Here is an 18,192-nt window from a genome sequence, read left to right on the forward strand (position 1 = left end):
GACCTGCACCAGGAAACGGTCCTCCGTACTTCGCACCACATTTAGGATGTATTTTAGACACTTTTTTTTTCTAGCAAAGATTGAAAAAGTGAGCGGCGCTTCACGGGGGAAAAGGGCTGCGTCTATATTTTAGTCATAAAACTAAGCCAACTTAGTTAAATTGGGCAATCTGAGGGCGCATTAGACTTATGATCTAGTAGGAGCCGCTGCGGTATAATAATAATAATCTTTATTTGTATAGCGCCAACATATTCCGCAGCGCTTACATAGACAGGGGATACAGAAAGACAAAAGGACAAACATTACAGAACCGCGGTTACATAGTAATCAGCTGATGGAAACAATAGGAGTGCGGGTCCTGCTCCAACGAGCTTACATACTACAAGTAATGGGGTGATACAGAAGGTAAAGGGGCTGGAGATGTGCACGGTATGGCGGGTGGAGAGTGAGGGGTGATATACACATAGACAATGGTCAGACATTTAGCCGTGTGACGGCAGAAACGGTGTGACTGCAGGAGCGGTTTATGATGGCTGGCAGGGATTGCAGTCAGTAGGTCAGGGAGCATGTTATCAGGCGGAGTACAGAGGGGTTTGTTTAGGGTTTGCGGTATGCCTCCCTGAAGAGGTGCGTTGTTAGAGCACGCCTGAAGTTCTGCGAGTCCCTGATTGCTCGGGTACCTTTGGTAGTGCGTTCCAGAGGATCGGTGCTGCTCTGGAGAAGTCTTGGAGGAGGGAATGAGAGGTTCTAATTAAAGGGGCGCTCAGTCTGGTTTCATTAGCAGAGCGGAGAGCCCGGGCTGGGTGATGGATTGAGATGAGGGAGGCGATATAGGGGGGCGCTGCACTGTGGAGGGCTTTGTGGATGAAGGTTATCGAGTCTAAATTGAATTCTGTATTTAACAGGCAGCCAGTGCAGTGACTGGCACAGGGCAGAGGCGTCCGAGTAGCGGCTGGACAGGAAGATGAGCCTGGCTGCCGCATTCAGGATGGATTGGAGAGGGTAGAGTCTGGTGCAGGGGAGGCCGATCAGCAACGAGTTGCAATAATCAAGCCGAGAGTGGATGAGGGCGACAGTAAGCGTTTTTAGCGTGTCCACAGTGAGAAAAGAGCGGATTCTTGCGATGTTCTTGAGGTGCAGCTGACATATTCAGGCGAGAGATTGGATGTAGGAGTTATGACCCCCCCCCCCCCCCCCCCCCCCCAAGGCAGCGGAGATGTCAGGATGAGGTCGGTTAGTGGAGGGTGGAAATACCAGCAGGTCAGTTTTAGAGAGGACATGGTGCTAGAGACAGCGGACAGACAGTCGGTGGCGTTCTGTAGGAGCGGCGCTGTGATGTCACGGGAAGAGGTGTATAGCTGGGTGTCATCAGCGTAGAGGTGGTATTGGAGGCCAAAACTACTGATGGTTTGTCCGATGGGGGCTGGGTAGATGGAGAAAAGGAGGGGCCCGAGCCCTGGGGGCCCTGGGGGACCCCAACAGCAAGGGGAAGAGAAGGGGCCCGAGGACCGGTACACCTAGCGCTTGTTCACGCTCTCCAGTCAGTCTGCTCCGTCGGACTACTAGTCGCAGTTTGTAAATCTGCCCCCGTGTGATCCAGCGCAGGTCCCTTTTACACGGACAGATAAATGGTTCAGATTCCCGCCATCTAGTGAGACTCGGGACAATTGTCGTTGCATCGCTGCAAGGGGAAAAATCACTCGTGAAGAAGTCCACCCAACAGAATGCAGCTCAAATTCATGCGATTCGCAATGCACAAAACTCACGCAAGATTCCTGTCCGTGTGAATAAGCCCTTATGAAGTTATTCTCCTCCAGGAAGTGCGCTCCCATAAAGAGGCGTCCGATGAAAGCTGCCGCAACGTTCCGGGTCTGTGAGGATCAGGCCCTCCATATGTTCCTGTATGCTATATACAGTAGGTGCAGTAGTGTCACATAGAGGTCTGTGGTCCGTCTGTGTACACGATGCCAAAGGGGGGCTCTCGCGAACAAATTTCATTGTGGAATCTGCGATCGCCATCTGCGCAGAAGTTCCACGGTAAAATGCGGGTATTGAAATGCATGTATTTTCGATATTCATTTTTTTGTCACACTCACGGGTAGAAATTGTGAATTCTGCGAGCGGAAGGGAAATCACATCATGCTCTGTTTTAGCGAGGATTTTGCGCGGATGGCCCACTTCAAAGTCAATGGATAAGAGCGTATGAGCGTCGGAAACTCTTGCAACTTCAAAGCAAAATAGAAAAGCTGGAGGGGAGAGAGAGATCCTTCTTCTGCGCAAGACGATATGCTGTGCACAGCGTACATCCGTGCGGAGAAACGCTCGCAACCGTGGTCATTCACAATTACTTTCCGTGAATGATCGCAGGTCGTCTTCTGCGGAAATCCCACCCGTTGGTGTGGCCCGGCCCGGGTAAAGAGCGATTCAAGTCACAACTGAAAGGTACATATGATGGCAGTAAATGATCCAGAGTTAAAGGGATTGTCCAGTTGTACCTATTAGTGGTCTATACCTGGACAGGTAGTCAGCAGTGATCGGGGAGGTCCATGGCTCAGGTATGCCGCTGCTCTCTGGGTCGGGGGGCTCCTGTGCTCAGCTGATCTATTGATGGGCCCATCGGCCACCCATAGCAAAAGTTTAAAAGATGTCCTAGAATACCCCTTATTACAGCCGCCCGGCCCGCTGTGTTTTCTTTTTCCTGATTGTTCACAGTTCTACATCCTTCACTATGGAGTGAAGCGCGTCGGCCGTCGGCACCTTTGTGGTTTTTTGCCTCGGGACTCTTTAATTTTTGATTTGTGCTTTCAAGGATTCTTCTCTTCGGTTTCTCGTCTGCTGCTTCCGCCGTCGCCTTATAACTAAACTTACTTGCAAAATTGCCCGATGGCTCCAGTGTCATCGTCCGTCCGTCCATCCATCAGACGCCAGAAGAGGCTGGGGGTGCTGTAGAGCGTTCTGGGGGCCGCGCGGATCTCCATAGAGGGTGGTCTCATGCTGGAGCTCCTCAGCCCTATGTGATCGTTATCTGCCATCATTCGATCTCGTTGGCGATTTGACTTTCCTTCTAGGATTGTAGCGCATTTGATGACAATTAGTGACTTGGAATGAAGAGGAAGAAAGGCCAAGGACTGTTAAAAGGGATCTCTGGGGCTTTGACTGTTGATGACCCATAGGTCGTCAGTAGTTGATCGGAGGGGGTCCGCTACTTGGGATTCCATGGCCTGCTGCAGACAGCCGTAGAAGCAGATGGCACTGCCCACATTGGCACTGCAGGAGCAGCTCCTATTTGTTTTAGCGGGAACTCTGCCTCTAGTACCAAACTGGGCTGCTGCAATACTGACAGCGCCACCTGCTTCCAGCGCGGACCCCAAGCAGCGGACTCCCGCCGATCAACTGTTGCTCTAGCCTTAGGATACGGCGTGAAGAGCCCCTTTTATAAACACCCCGCCTAGCACCCCGTAGATTCTAACTGATCCAATGTAGCCCATAAGTGCCAACGTCCGACTACATTTAACGGGGTTTCGCATCTTGGCTTTTCACGGCTCAGCGCTCTGTTTCTGCCCAACAACTGGACGCCGCGGCGCTGTTTGCGTAGTGAATGAGCGCGATGGAAATCCTATTCTCTTTTAAACTGGAACTATGCAAAGAGCGCTGCGCTGAGGAGCTCGGCCGTTCCGGGATTTCCCAGCCCGGCCATGAAAAGCGGAGAGAGGAATCCCCCTTTATTCTCCCCGATGTTTGTGTTCCCTTTTCTATCCCACACAAAAAAAGTGCAGCACGAATACGAATGCTGAATGTCTTTTGTTCATTCAGTTTTTAAGAATTAGCCAATCTAAAATCTGTGGAAACTCAGAGCTGCGCGTTTCCTGGGCGGTTTTCCTCAAAAACCTAAAAAAAAAAAAACTTCAAAAGAAGGATGTTGGTGAAAAACATACATTGTGTAAAAACTGACACAAATCTATGGAGGCGTATTGCTCTACTTTTAACATAAATGGTAAAAAAATGGACACGCGTGCGTTTGTATACGTTTTTTTTTTTTTGTGCGTGCGGTTGTACTATATGCACATTAAAAAGTGTTGTGCATAGCCCTCTTAGGCCGGCTTAACGCACTCAGGTTCCTATTGTGGAATCCATGATCGGCGTCCGCATGGTGGATCCGCAGCACATCGCATGCGTTGAACGCTTTTCGCTTACATTCGCAGATAAGAAATATGTATTCAGCGAGCGAAGGCAAACTCTCAGCATGCTCTATCTCGCTGCGGACTTGGCTCAGACGGCCCCCATTGAAGTCAACGTTGTATATGGGCCACAGGCACCCGCATCATCGCTAAGCAACGGTGCCGAACATACAAACATTGAAAAAAAATCTTTAGTGCGCATGGCTGGCGGCGAGCCGCCGCGGTCATATGCCATGCAGAAACCACACGTACGCGCGTTTACCGACCAGCTAGGTAGTCAGTGTCTGCTGCCGGATCCTCCATGCAGATCCAACCCGGTTGTGCGAAGTCGGCCTTCCTGTGCGTTTACACGGGACAAGCAAATTATGCCCAACGCTCATCTCGGTGACGCAGGAGTCGGTGATCGATGCCAGCAATACAGCGCTGCCAGGATGGAGTGTTCTCCACCCGCGCCCGCCTCCATTCACAGTTAGCAGACAGGCGTTCAAAAGGGAACTGCTGCCCTTGATACTGAACGGCTCGTAGAAGGAACTATTCATTCAGTTGTTCAGTTGTTGCATTCATTCACACGGGGCGATAATCGTCCCATGTGAAAGCGCCATTAGACCGGCGTATGAAACACTCGTGATGTGATGGCTGGGTAGCCCTGGGCTTGTGGTCCGTAGCAGGGCTTAATATGAGAGGGTTAAAAATACAATATACCGCAATACTGAAGTATTTCTGTGTATTATAGAAGCGATCAAACAATTGCAAGTTCAGGTTACCTACGGAGACTAAAAGAAATGTGCAATCAAGTCAAAATTAAATGTAAAAAAAAACAAGCGCTCCCACAAGCCGCTCCCATTGTTTTTCCACATAACCATCTAAACGATGAAAAAAATATATCATTGGCATCGCTGAATCTGAGAGCGGACCAAGTATGGCATCGCGGTGTGTATATCGCACTGTGAGCGCCGGCCACACGAATAAAACCATAAAACTGGGACAACAGAACCGGACAGATCTTGGTATGTTTTGTTTTTTTTTAAACCGCTCCCATTTAGCGCTGCCATAAGTATTCACACCCCGGACTCTGAACTTAGAGAAACCTTTCTGGCAGTGACTCCAGTTTTCTTGGGGATGATGCCACAAATTTGCACCCCTGGATTTGGGGATTTTCTGCCCTCTGTCAGCTTGGATGGGGGCCGTCTGTGGACAGCCATATTCAGGTCTCCCCAGAGACGTCCCATTGGGTTCAAGTCAGGGTTTTCATTATGGCCGCCTGCACACGGGCGGAAATCCCGCCGCTAAAAGTTTGCATAGGAGTGCATTACAATACGCACTCCTATGCAGACGGCCGCGTGAAATTTCGCGCGGCATGTCCTATTTTTGTGCGGGGCACGCACTCACCCGGCCGCCGGCTCCGGTCTGTGCATGCACCAGCTGCGCGGCAGCCGGCACATGAAAGAGCCGGGGCCGCCAGGCGCGGGTGAGTACGCGCTCGTCCCTGCAGGCTCTCGGGTCGGGTCCCGCGGCGAGAATTCTCGCCGCCAGATCCAACCCGCTCGTCTGCAGGCGGCCTAACTCTGTACTCCATTCAGCTTTCCATCCCCCTCCCCCAGTATGATGCTTCACTGTAGGGTTGGTATTGGGTATCCCATGCAAAAAGTCAGGGTTTTTTTCATTTTTACCAACTTTATTAGGCCGCCTGCACACGGGCGGAAATCCCGCGGTGGTATTTCCCGCAGGATTTCCGCCGCTCAAAGCCTGCATAGGAGTGCATTACAATACGCACTCCTATGCAGACGGCCGCGTTTTGGCCGCGCGAAAAGTCGCGCAGTAAACAAGCCGCGGCATGACCTATTTTTGTGCGGGGCTCGCAGAGCCTCGCACAGATACGTCACTCGCCCGGCCGCCGGCTCCGGTCTGCGCATGCGCCGGCTGCACAGCGGCCGACACATGAAAGAGCCGGGGCCGCCGGGCGTGGGTGAGTACGCGCTCCTCTCTGCAGGCGCTCAGGTCGGGTCCCGCGGCGAGAATTCTCCCCGCCGGATCCGACCCGCCCGTCTGCAGGATTTCTACCCGAAAGTAACAGCTTTCCCAAAATTTTGACATGTTATTAGACGTGTCAGAAGTTTTGATCCGAGCGGGGGATGGGGGGGGGGGGCGGGGGGGTCCACGTGCTGAGACCTCATACTTCTAGCCTGAAGCGCTCTCCCATGCGCGGTCGCTACTTACCAGCTGAAGTCTCTGGGCTCCCCTGCAGCTAGCGCTTCACCTGCCCCGTTCTCGGCAGCCGGGCTCCCGGAGAGCAAAACTTTTGACACGTTCTCATGATGTTTTAAATGTTTTCTGAAAACAGTTGCTTTAAATCCTCTGTTTTGGTGTTCCTCTGTTGTTCCTCCTGGAAAAATATTGATTTAAATGGCTGTAAATGACTGGCTGTTGTCACTGAACACTTTGGGCATGTCAGCACTTTTATTGGGGGCAGGGATTTTTGGGGAAGGAGAAGAATTATATATATTCTAGATCTTCTATATACCCGGGGCGCGGCTATTTGTTTTGCATTGATGCATTCTGGGAGCCATAACTGTTATGTTTCTACTGACATGGCTGTATGCAGACGTCTTGTAGTTATTGGCTCCATTTTGGGGTGGATACAACCTATTGTCTAACTTAGAGTATTCCGTGATTTTCAGGCGTGCGTTTCACTCGTGTCAAAAGATTGCACGCATTTCCCATTGATTTAATTGGGAAGCATCACAGCTCAGCCGGGGTAGATGGCAGTATAGATGAGAAAGATACGGCGGGCATGGAGGCTCTAGTACCCTGTTGTGCCACCAGTCGAAGTTTGGCATGCCAGATTTCCCATACATGTTCTATTGATGATAAATCTGGTGGCCGGGCAGTCATGGTGTGACAATGTTGTGGGGGCTTCCTGGGACCCCCATGTGTGTGCGGCCGTCCATTATCCTGCTGGAAACCGCCATGAGAGGAACACATGTAGCTGCATTCACAGTTAGCAGACAGGCGTTCAAAAGGGAACTGCTGCCCTTGATACTGAACGTAGAAGGAACTATTCATTCAGTTGTTCAGTTGTTGCATTCATTCACACGGGGCGATAATCGTCCCGTGTGAAAGCGCCATTAGACCGGCGTATGAAACACCAGTCTTGATAGATTCTCCCCGAAACCCTTCATTAATGGAAGACTCCAGGCTGCTTGGGGTCAGGCCTCCGGGTGCTGCACCACCTCAGGAGTCACAAAATGCGAAGATGAGAAGTCGTTTTAAACAATCGGCGCTACCTCTGTCAGCTGGATGGGTGGGTCTTCCTCCTACGCAGCATTGGTCCCCCGTGATGTGATGGCTGGGTAGCCCTGGGCTTGTGGTCCGTAGCAGGGCTTAATATGAGAGGGTTAAAAATACAATATACCGCAATACTGAAGTATTTCTGTGCATTATAGAAGCGATCAAACAATTGCAAGTTCAGGTTACCTACGGAGACTAAAAGAAATGTGCAATCAAGTCAAAATTAAATGTAAAAAAACAAGCGCTCCCACAAGCCGCTCCCATTGTATTTCCACATAACCATCTAAACGATGAAAAAAATATATCATTGGCATCGCTGAATCTGAGAGCGGACCAAGTATGGCATCGCGGTGTGTATATCGCACTGTGAGCGCCGGCCACACGAATAAAACCATAAAACTGGGACAACAGAACCGGACAGATCTTTGTACGTTTTTTTTTTTTAAACCGCTCCCATTTAGCGCTGCCATAAGTATTCACACCCCGGACTCTGAACTTAGAGAAACCTTTCTGGCAGTGACTCCAGTTTTCTTGGGGATGATGCCACAAATTTGCACCCCTGGATTTGGGGATTTTCTGCCCTCTTGTCAGCTTGGATGGGGGCCGTCTGTGGACAGCCATATTCAGGTCTCTCCAGAGACGTCCCATTGGGTTCAAGTCAGGGTTTTCATTATGGCCGCCTGCAGACGAGCGGAAATCCCGCGACGGGATTTCCGCCGCTCAAAGCCTGCATAGGATTGCGTTAACAAACGCAATCCTATGCAGACGGCCGTGCGAAATGTCGCGCAGCAACCCGCTGGAATGTCCTATTTTTGTGCGGGGCTCGCAGAGCCTCGCACAGAAACGTCACTCACGCAGCTGGCGGCTCCGATCTGCGCATGCGCCGGCTGCCCGGCAGCCGCCACATGAAAGGTCCGGGGCCGCCAGGCGCGGGTGAGTACGCGCTCGTCACTGCAGGCGCTGGGATCGGGTCCCGCGGCGAGAATTCTCGCCGCCAGATCCAACCCGCTCGTCTGCAGGCGGCCTAACTCTGTACTCCATTCAGCTTTCCATCCCCCCTCCCCCAGTATGATGCTTCACTGTAGGGTTGGTATTGGGTATTCCATGCAAAAAGTCAGGGTTTTTTTTTCATTTTTACCAACTTTATTAGGTTGCCTGCACACAGGCGGAAATCCCGCGGTGGTATTTCCCGCAGGATTTCCGCCGCTCAAAGCCCGCATAGGAGTGCATTACAACACGCACTCCTATGCAGACGGCCGCGGTTTGGCCGCGCGAAAAGTCGCGCAGTAAACAAGCCGCGGCATGCCCTATTTTTGTGCGGGGCTCGCAGAGCCTCGCACAGATACGTCACTCGCCCGGCCGCCGGCTCCGGTCTGCGCATGCGCCGGCTGCACAGCGGCCGACACATGAAAGAGCCGGGGCCGCCGGGCGCAGGTGAGTACGCGCTCCTCTCTGCAGGCGCTCAGGTCGGGTCCCGCGGCAAGAATGCTCACCGCCGGATCCGACCCGCCCGTCTGCAGGATTTCTACCCGACAGTAACAGCTTTCCCAAAATTTTGACATGTTATTAGACGTGTCAGAAGTTTTGATCCGAGCGGGGGATGGGGGCGGGGGGGGGTCCACGTGCTGAGACCTCATACTTCTAAGCAGTCTGAAGCGCTCTTCCATGCGCGGTCGCTACTTACCAGCTGAAGTCTCTGGGCTCCCCTGCAGCTAGCGCTTCACCTGCCCCGTTCTCGGCAGCCGGGCTCCCGGAGAGCAAAACTTTTGACACGTTCTCATAATGTTTCAAATGTTTTCTGAAAACAGTTGCTTTAAATCCTCTGTTTTGGTGTTCCTCTGTTGTTCCTCCTGGAAAAATATTGATTTAAATGGCTGTAAATGACTTGCTGTTGTCACTGAACACTTTGGGCATGTCAGCACTTTTATTGGGGGCAGGGATTTTTGGGGAAGGAGAAGCATTATATATATTCTATATCTTCTATATACCCGGGGCGCGGCTATTTGTTTTGCATTGATGCATTCTGGGAGCCATAACTGTTTTATGTTTCTATTGACATGGCTGTATGCAGACGTCTTGTAGTTATTGGCTCCATTTTGGGGTGGATACAACCTATTGTCTAACTTAGAGTATTCCGTGATTTTCAGGCGTGCGTTTCACTCGTGTCAAAAGATTGCACGCATTTCCCATTGATTTAATTGGGAAGCATCACAGCTCAGCTGGGGTAGATGGCAGTATAGATGAGAAAGATACGGCGGGCATGGAGGCTCTAGTGCCCTGTTGTGCCACCAGTCGAAGTTTGGCATGCCAGATGGTCCCATACATGTTCTATTGATGATAAATCTGGTGGCCGGGCAGTCATGGTGTGACAATGTTGTGGGGGCTCCTGGGACCCCCTTGTGTGTGCGGCCGAGCATTATCCTGCTGGAAACCGCCATGAGAGGAACACATGTAGCTGCATTCGCAGTTAGCAGACAGGCGTTCAAAAGGGAACTGCTGCCCTTGATACTGAACGTAGAAGGAACTATTCATTCAGTTGTTCAGTTGTTGCATTCATTCACACGGGGCGATAATCGTCCCGTGTGAAAGCGCCATTAGACCGGCGTATGAAACACCAGTCTTGATAGATTCTCCCCGAAACCCTTCATTAATGGAAGACTCCAGGTTGCTTGGGGTCAGGCCTCCGGGTGCTGCACCACCTCAGGAGTCAAAAAATGCGAAGATGAGAAGTCGTTTTAAACAATCGGCGCTACCTCTGTCAGCTGGATGGGTGGGTCTTCCTCCTACGCAGCATTGGTCCCCCGTGATGTGATGGCTGGGTAGCCCTGGGCTTGTGGTCCGTAGCAGGGCTTAATATGAGAGGGTTAAAAATACAATATACCGCAATACTGAAGTATTTCTGTGCATTATAGAAGCGATCAAACAATTGCAAGTTCAGGTTACCTACGCAGACTAAAAGAAATGTGCAATCAAGTCAAAATTAAATGTAAAAAAACAAGCGCTCCCACAAGCCGCTCCCATTGTTTTATCACATAACCATCTAAACGATGAAAAAAATATATCCTTGGCATCGCTGAATCTGAGAGCGGACCAAGTATGGCATCGCGGTGTGTATATCGCACTGTGAGCGCCGGCCACACGAATAAAACCATAAAACTGGGACAACAGAACCGGACAGATCTTGGTATGTTTTGTTTTTTTTTAAACCGCTCCCATTTAGCGCTGCCATAAGTATTCACACCCCGGACTCTGAACTTAGAGAAACCTTTCTGGCAGTGACTCCAGTTTTCTTGGGGATGATGCCACAAATTTGCACCCCTGGATTTGGGGATTTTCTGCCCTCTTGTCAGCTTGGATGGGGGCCGTCTGTGGACAGCCATATTCAGGTCTCTCCAGAGACGTCCCATTGGGTTCAAGTCAGGGTTTTCATTATGGCCGCCTGCAGACGAGCGGAAATCCCGCGACGGGATTTCCGCCGCTCAAAGCCTGCATAGGATTGCGTTAACAAACGCAATCCTATGCAGACGGCCGTGCGAAATGTCGCGCAGCAACCCGCTGGAATGTCCTATTTTTGTGCGGGGCTCGCAGAGCCTCGCACAGAAACGTCACTCACGCAGCTGGCGGCTCTGGTCTGCGCATGCGCCGGCAGCCGGCACATGAAAGGTCCGGGGCCGCCAGGCGCGGGTGAGTACGTGCTCGTCACTGCAGGCGCTGGGATCGGGTCCCGCGGCGAGAATTCTCGCCGCCAGATCCAACCCGCTCGTCTGCAGGCGGCCTATCTCTGTACTCCATTTAGCTTTCCATCCCCCTCCCCCAGTATGATGCTTCACTGTAGGGTTGGTATTGGGTATTCCATGCAAAAAGTCAGGGTTTTTTTCATTTTTACCACCTTTATTAGGCCGCCTGCACACGGGCGGAAATCCCGCGGTGGTATTTCCCGCAGGATTTCCGCCGCTCAAAGCCTGCATAGGAGTGCATTACAATACGCACTCCTATGCAGACGGCCGCGGTTTGGCCGCGCGAAAAGTCGCGCAGTAAACAAGCCGCGGCATGCCCTATTTTTGTGCGGGGCTCGCAGAGTCTCGCACAGATACGTCACTCGCCCGGCCGCCGGCTCCGGTCTGCGCATGCGCCGGCTGCACAGCGGCCGACACATGAAAGAGCCGGGGCCGCCGGGCGTGGGTGAGTACGCGCTCCTCTCTGCAGGCGCTCAGGTCGGGTCCCGCGGCGAGAATTCTCACCGCCGGATCCAACCCGCCCGTCTGCAGGATTTCTACCCGAAAGTAACAGCTTTCCCAAAATTTTGACATGTTATTAGACGTGTCAGAAGTTTTGATCCGAGTGGGGGATGGGGCGGGGGGCGGGGGGGGGCGGTCCACGTGCTGAGACCTCATACTTCTAGCAGTCTGAAGCTCTCTCCCATGCGCGGTCGCTACTTACCAGCTGAAGTCTCTGGGCTCCCCTGCAGCTAGCGCTTCACCTGCCCCGTTCTCGGCAGCCGGGCTCCCGGAGAGCAAAACTTTTGACACGCTCTCATAATGTTTCAAATGTTTTCTGAAAACAGTTGCTTTAAATCCTCTGTTTTGGTGTTCCTCTGTTGTTCCTCCTGGAAAAATATTGATTTAAATGACTGGCTGTTGTCAGTGAACACTTTGGGCATGTCAGCACTTTTAATGGGGGCAGGGATTTTTGGGGAAGGAGAAGAATTATATATATTTTCTAGATCTTCTATATACCCGGGGCGCGGCTATTTGTTTTGCATTGATGCATTCTGGGAGCCATAACTGTTTTATGTTTCTACTGACATGGCTGTATGCAGACGTCTTGTAGTTATTGGCTCCATTTTGGGGTGGATACAACCTATTGTCTAACTTAGAGTATTCCCTGATTTTCAGGCGTGCGTTTCACTCGTGTCAAAAGATTGCACGCATTTCCCATTGATTTAATTGGGAAGCATCACAGCTCAGCCGGGGTAGATGGCAGTATAGATGAGAAAGATACGGCGGGCATGGAGGCTCCAGTACCCTGTTGTACCGCCTCTAGCTTGGATACAAGATGTGATACGGGTGGGCAGGGAGGCTCTAGTACCCTGTTGGGATGCCTCTAGCTTGGATACAAGATGTGATACGGTGGGCATGGAGGCTCTAGTACCCTGTTGTATCACCTCTAGCTTGGATACAAGATGTGATACGGTGGGCATGGAGGCTCTAGTACCCTGTTGGGATGCCTCTAGCTTGGATACAAGATGTGATACGGGTGGGCAGGGAGGCTCTAGTACCCTGTTGGGATGCCTCTAGCTTGGATACAAGATGTGATACGGGAGGCAGGGAGGCTCTAGTACCCTGTTGTGCCACCAGTCGAAGTTTGGCATGCCAGATGGTCCCATACATGTTCTATTGATGATAAATCTGGTGACCGGGCAGCCTTGAAGGTGTGACAATGTTGTGGGGGCTCCTGTGACCCCCTTGTGTGTGCGGCCGAGCATTATCCTGCTGGAAGCCGCCATGAGAGGAACACATGTGGCTGCAGGATGTCCTGAACATATCGCTGAGCTGTCGTTGTCCCTCGTACCACCACTAGGGGGCACCGGCTGTCCTATACGATGGCTCTGTGACGGCTTGTGTTTGGGTGGGGAGCTGTAGTTTTTATTGGTAATATTTTGGATATCTATAATGTAAAATTTGTTTTCTTTTTTCCCCCGTGAGAGAAAACCTTTTAGGAAGCCATTGTCCGTTTTTGTGACGTAGCTAATCAAGCAGCATGCCCACTGCTGAATAAACCCGCGCCCGCAGACATGGACAGGAAAATACATTTTCTTACTTGTCCGGATCCAGCGCGGGTCTCCTGCGTGCCGGCTGGATCTTCTTTCTTCAGCACGGCGGATGCGTCCGGACGCGCCGGCGGCACGCGGACACACGGGCAGTGCAGTTATTATTTTCTTTAAATCTCCTGCTTTCCCTCGGATCGGGGTCTCCCACATGGATTCCAGAAATCGCATTGCCCGTGGACATTGGGCCTAAGTTACATGATACATTTTTTTCGAATGACTGATACAAATATGAAGATAACAAAATCATAAATTATTTTTTTTTAGGTTTTTCCACTTTTTGCACAATCAACACTTTTTTTGGAAATATCCTTTTTCTACATCCTAGTATTCAAAGTCCCGTCACACTTTTATTTTCCCGCGCCCGGAGCTCAGTGAGGGCTTGTTTTTTGCGTGATGAGCTGTAGTTTTCATTGATAGTATTTTGGGGTACTTACAGCTTTTGTGATCCCTTTTAGGCCGGCTTCACATGGGGGAGAGAATCGATGAGCGAGGTTTTCCTGCAGGGCACCGCGATGCAGGAAACAAACGGCGGCGTGTTCTATCTCGTGTGTGCTCTCACATTGTAGCGCCCATTGTTTTTTTAATGCGACTGGTGGCAGCAGCGCTCCGTGGGCCGGGTACATGCAATGTGAGGCCATTAGAAAACTAAGGAGGATCCCTGAAGTCATGCAAGGCTGTTTTTACATAAAAACGTCTCACACCTGCGGGTATTTTACATGGATGGCGAGCGCGATATGGGGGTGGGCTTCGCGGCACTATATTGCGCTCACTCATCTGAAGTTCGCCTTATTGCGTTCTTTATTAGGCAAAACAAGCATTTTGTCTTTCTTTTTTTTGTATTTTTGTTGTGCTCCATAAACAGTGTCTTCAATTTATTGTACACGTCGTTGCAGATACGATAATAACGGTACTACATATGTGGATTTTTTTTTTAAAAAGTGAAAAAAAATATATACAGATACGGAAAGTCTGCAAAAAAAAGGTGTTTTTAATTAATTGATTTTTTTTTTTTTTTTTTTTTTTTTTTTACATTTTATATGACCCTGTAAAGCAGGGGTCCCCAACCACCGGTCCGCGGACCGGGGTTCGGCCATTAGGTGTTTAGCGCCGGTCGGCGGCACCACCGGGAACGTTTGTTTTAAACACAAGGCCTGCGGCGTGCCGACGCCGCTCACCACTGAAGCGATTACCAGCTGGGGTGCCGCGGCTCCCCACTGGTTATCGCGCTGTTGCCACTGATCCCGGCGCACACTGACGTCAGTGTGCAGCCAGGATCCTCCTCCCCGAGTCCCCTGCTCATTAGTGCCACAGGAGAGGACTCAGAGGACTTATTATGCCCCATGTGTGTACTGCCAGGACATTCTAAATGTCATAATTAAATAAGTATGCACTAAACTCCAACCCCCTTCATAACCCCGCCCCATATAAACAAAGCCCCGCCCATGTCCTGCCCCACCCTGCCGGGCCTTGTAAAAATGGTCTTGCTTGAAACCGGTCCCTGGTACCAAAAAGGTTGGAGACCACTGCTGTAGAGGACCTGAGTTATAATAGTTCAGATCGCTATGATGATGCGTGGCTGTACTTCTGTACTGCAATGCCGTATCGCTTACAATTGCGATCATAGGCAATGGCAAGCCGGGACACTAGTATCTGGCGTCCTGTTGCTACGGCAACCAATAGTCGATGACCTCACAGAGGGGGGCGCACTCCCATTTTGAACTCTTTGCATACCGCGATCTACAAAAATTGTGCCATGTAGTGGCTTGGCAGCGGGGATCGCTGTTCTTATCCGTCTGCCCCTGCTGTTGGCGTTGGACACCAGCTATCTGCTACAGCTGCCTCCCGATGCGGGATTACGTGGGCTCAACTTCTTAACCCACTCCACCCACAGGATTTAATTTTATACCCTGTTGCGTGAAGGGGTTAAAGTCTGGTCCATTAAATGGTACTATTAGAAAATACAACCCCTCACACAAACAACAAGCCCTCCTGCCGCTGTGTTCTTCGATAAGAACCTCGTGGTTCTTGGCAGGTGGCGGTGCAAAAAGGAAAAAAAAAAATTAGACATGCTTTGTCTTGAAGGGGTTAACCTGGATTGTCAGGTAGTTTAGTTATAGATATGTATGAGCGTGGCGGTCTGCGGTCTTCTCATCTCTCCGATGCTACACCTTAGTTGTTCCGCCGCTCTTCATAGAGAGTAATCCCGGCTGTTTGCATGTAATCCGGCTCTCCTTTCTGCTGACAACTTCTCTCTGCATCCCGTCTGCCGCCCCCGTTGTCATCGCCGCACGTTTCTTGCTCGGCCGTTCCTCTGTCTACAGTCGGTTAGCATAACTGTAGCAGCCGTCCGGCCTTCACGGCGCGGTTGCAGCTTCCTACTCCGTAGACGCCGTACCATGACCGCGCCGGGCCCTCCGTCACGAGCTCATATTTATCTGACCTATTTTCCCCCCAGCATAATTTCTATAGCAATAAGCAGGATATTTATAGAGGAGAATGAAACGGACGGAGATTTAACTCTTTAGGGCTTTGTGTACGAGGTAGAACGTAGCATGATGAAATGATGCGGTCAGGCACTAGTTGGCGTGTAGCTGTCGCCTAAACCGACCATAGTGTCACATCACTGCATATCTACATGCTGTTCCTTTACATTAACCCCTAAGGACCAAATACATTTATGGTGCGGAGTCCTGGGCTTTAATCCCGGCCGTTAATAAAAATATGTGCGAGATTAAAGCTCCTACAATCACAGGAGCAGTTCGGAGCCTCTGATGATAAGTTACAGCCAAGGACCCAGAGGAGAAGGCAGAAGCCTTGTTTAACTGCTTCTCCTTTACAGGCTACATAACGGAAATTGAAGGGAGAAAGCAGAAGTGTTACTTCCACTATTTAACCATGTGATCACGTGACTGCCGGGTGCCCACTGCCACAGCAGAGCCGCAGGGTCATAGCAGACCCAGATCAGCTCTGTTAGTGATTACAGAGGGATGTGTTTTCCTGTAACCGGGGCTCCTATGGATACAGTAGAAAAGTGTGAAATTAAAAAATAAATTAATGTGAATGACTCCCAGAGATCTAACGTGACATCATGAGGGACATAGATGTAAAAAAAAAAAAAAAAAACAAGTTACAGAACATTAAGTGAGCTTTTGTGGGTTTTCTATTTGCATGTTGTAAAGTTTTTGTGCTTGATGGTTTTAACATTGTAGCAGTTTGTGACTCTTCGGTTTTGATCCCCATGGCAACCTTTGTCAGTTGTATGTTGTCAGGTGCTCATTGTTGGGCTATAAAGAAAACCCATTTTCATGCACCCTGTTAGGAATCTGTTGTGTATTTGGAAAACTCAGACTTCCCTAGTGTCTCACTCCTACCAGGCCTTTTGTTATATACTAATCATTGAGAAGGTATCGAGATTTTTCTCTGACATGTCGTAAGGTCTCCCCTTTACTTATGGAATTCAAGGACGTTTTAGCCATGGAAAGGAACCTTTTCGACAAACGCTTAGCCATACCAAAGGCTTGCGCTGCTGTGGCATCAGACTGGACAAGATTATTTCTGAGGCCACTGGTGGTAAGAGTTCTTGCCCTATTCCGAGAGACCTGGTGCGCTCATGTCTCTGGGTGTAGAAGGCCATCTGCTCAGGCTATGCTAAGGAACTTTCTGCTCGCCCCCCCAGATCACTGCTTCAGATTCAAAGTTCCAGTATCTCATTCAAAAGCCAACACTTTGGCACAGACGATACAGGCACTACCCCCTCGAGATGTAACAGTCCATGTTCTCTCTTGGAACTTTTTTAAAGGGTTCTATTCCAATCTTTTCATGGTTCCCAAGAAGCACAGTGCTGTGAGATGAGTTTGGGACTTGAAGAAATTAAATCAAGAAGTTAAAGTTAAGCACATCCTCATGAAGTCGTTGAGGTCTGTCATTGCGTCCATGGTACTGGACAAGTCTCTGTCAAACATCAAGAATGCTCTTCTCTGTTTCCCCATTTGTTGAGCGCATCAGTGATTCCTCCATTTTGCCATCCAATTGAAACCGTAACTATTTATGGCCCTCCCATTCGGGTTTTCCACGGCCCCCTCAAGCCTTCCCAAAGGTTTTGGCATCAGTGATGTCACTCCTGTACTCCAACGGAATAGTGGCCATCCCCTTTGTCGATGACATCTTGCTGATGGCTCTGACTCGGTCGGACAATCTGAAGAGCCTTCACATCACTCTGAACACTCCGTGTGGTTAATGATCCACCGGAACCCGAACAAAGACCTCCCTATTACTGTCACAACTTCTGGACTTTCTGGGGCTCTCATTGGACATGGTACGTGCCAAGGCTCTAACCGCCACAGAAATTACATCTCCTTGAAGGGCTGGTGTGTTACCTGCAATCTCAGACTCCCATAACCATTCTTCACTGCATATAAGCACTCAGGCTGATGGTCATATCCTTCGAATAGATTCTATTGGCCACTTTCATGCCTGGCTCCTCCAGTTGGCCATTCTCTCTCTATGGGACAATCCTCTGGCAGCTTTAACACTCTGTTTTCTGGTGGCTGGACTCTCCACAGATCCATCTGTGGCACCCTTTCTGACTGTACAATGGCAAGTACTCTCAACAGATGCCAGTCTGCTTGGCTAGGTGGTAGTGGGACACTGCAGAAACTCACGGCTCAGGTCATTTGGACCATGCAGGAGTTTGCCTTTTTGATAAACGTGTTGGAACTTCCAGCCATTTTCTATAGTTTAAACACTTTCCACCCCAACTAACGGGTTATGGTCCAAAAAAAACAACCTAACGGCCCTTGTGTACATAAATCACCAAGTACGTCGTGTTGGATGTCGATCTGATGGGGTCCAGAATCTACCACAACCTCCCAACCTTCATGTCCAGTTTTCACGACC

At 50.3% G+C, this 18,192-nt stretch overlaps 1 protein-coding gene across 2 annotated transcripts in view; it reads left to right on the forward strand.

Annotated features, from left to right (window-relative positions):
• MBD5 (methyl-CpG binding domain protein 5) overlaps positions 1-18,192 on the forward strand; it is a 67,058-nt gene that overhangs the window by 9,967 nt on the left and 38,899 nt on the right. The window contains exon 1 of one of the 2 annotated variants that reach the window (XM_066575188.1): positions 8,869-8,900. The exons of the other annotated variant lie outside the window; for it this stretch is intronic. The gene's annotated coding sequence lies outside the window, so the exon portion shown is untranslated. Of the gene's footprint in view, positions 1-8,868; positions 8,901-18,192 lie in introns of those variants that run through there. 2 annotated transcript variants of the gene reach the window in all.

This window comes from Eleutherodactylus coqui, chromosome 8 (assembly GCF_035609145.1).
Source record: "Eleutherodactylus coqui strain aEleCoq1 chromosome 8, aEleCoq1.hap1, whole genome shotgun sequence".
NCBI classification, from domain to species: Eukaryota; Metazoa; Chordata; class Amphibia; order Anura; family Eleutherodactylidae; genus Eleutherodactylus; species Eleutherodactylus coqui.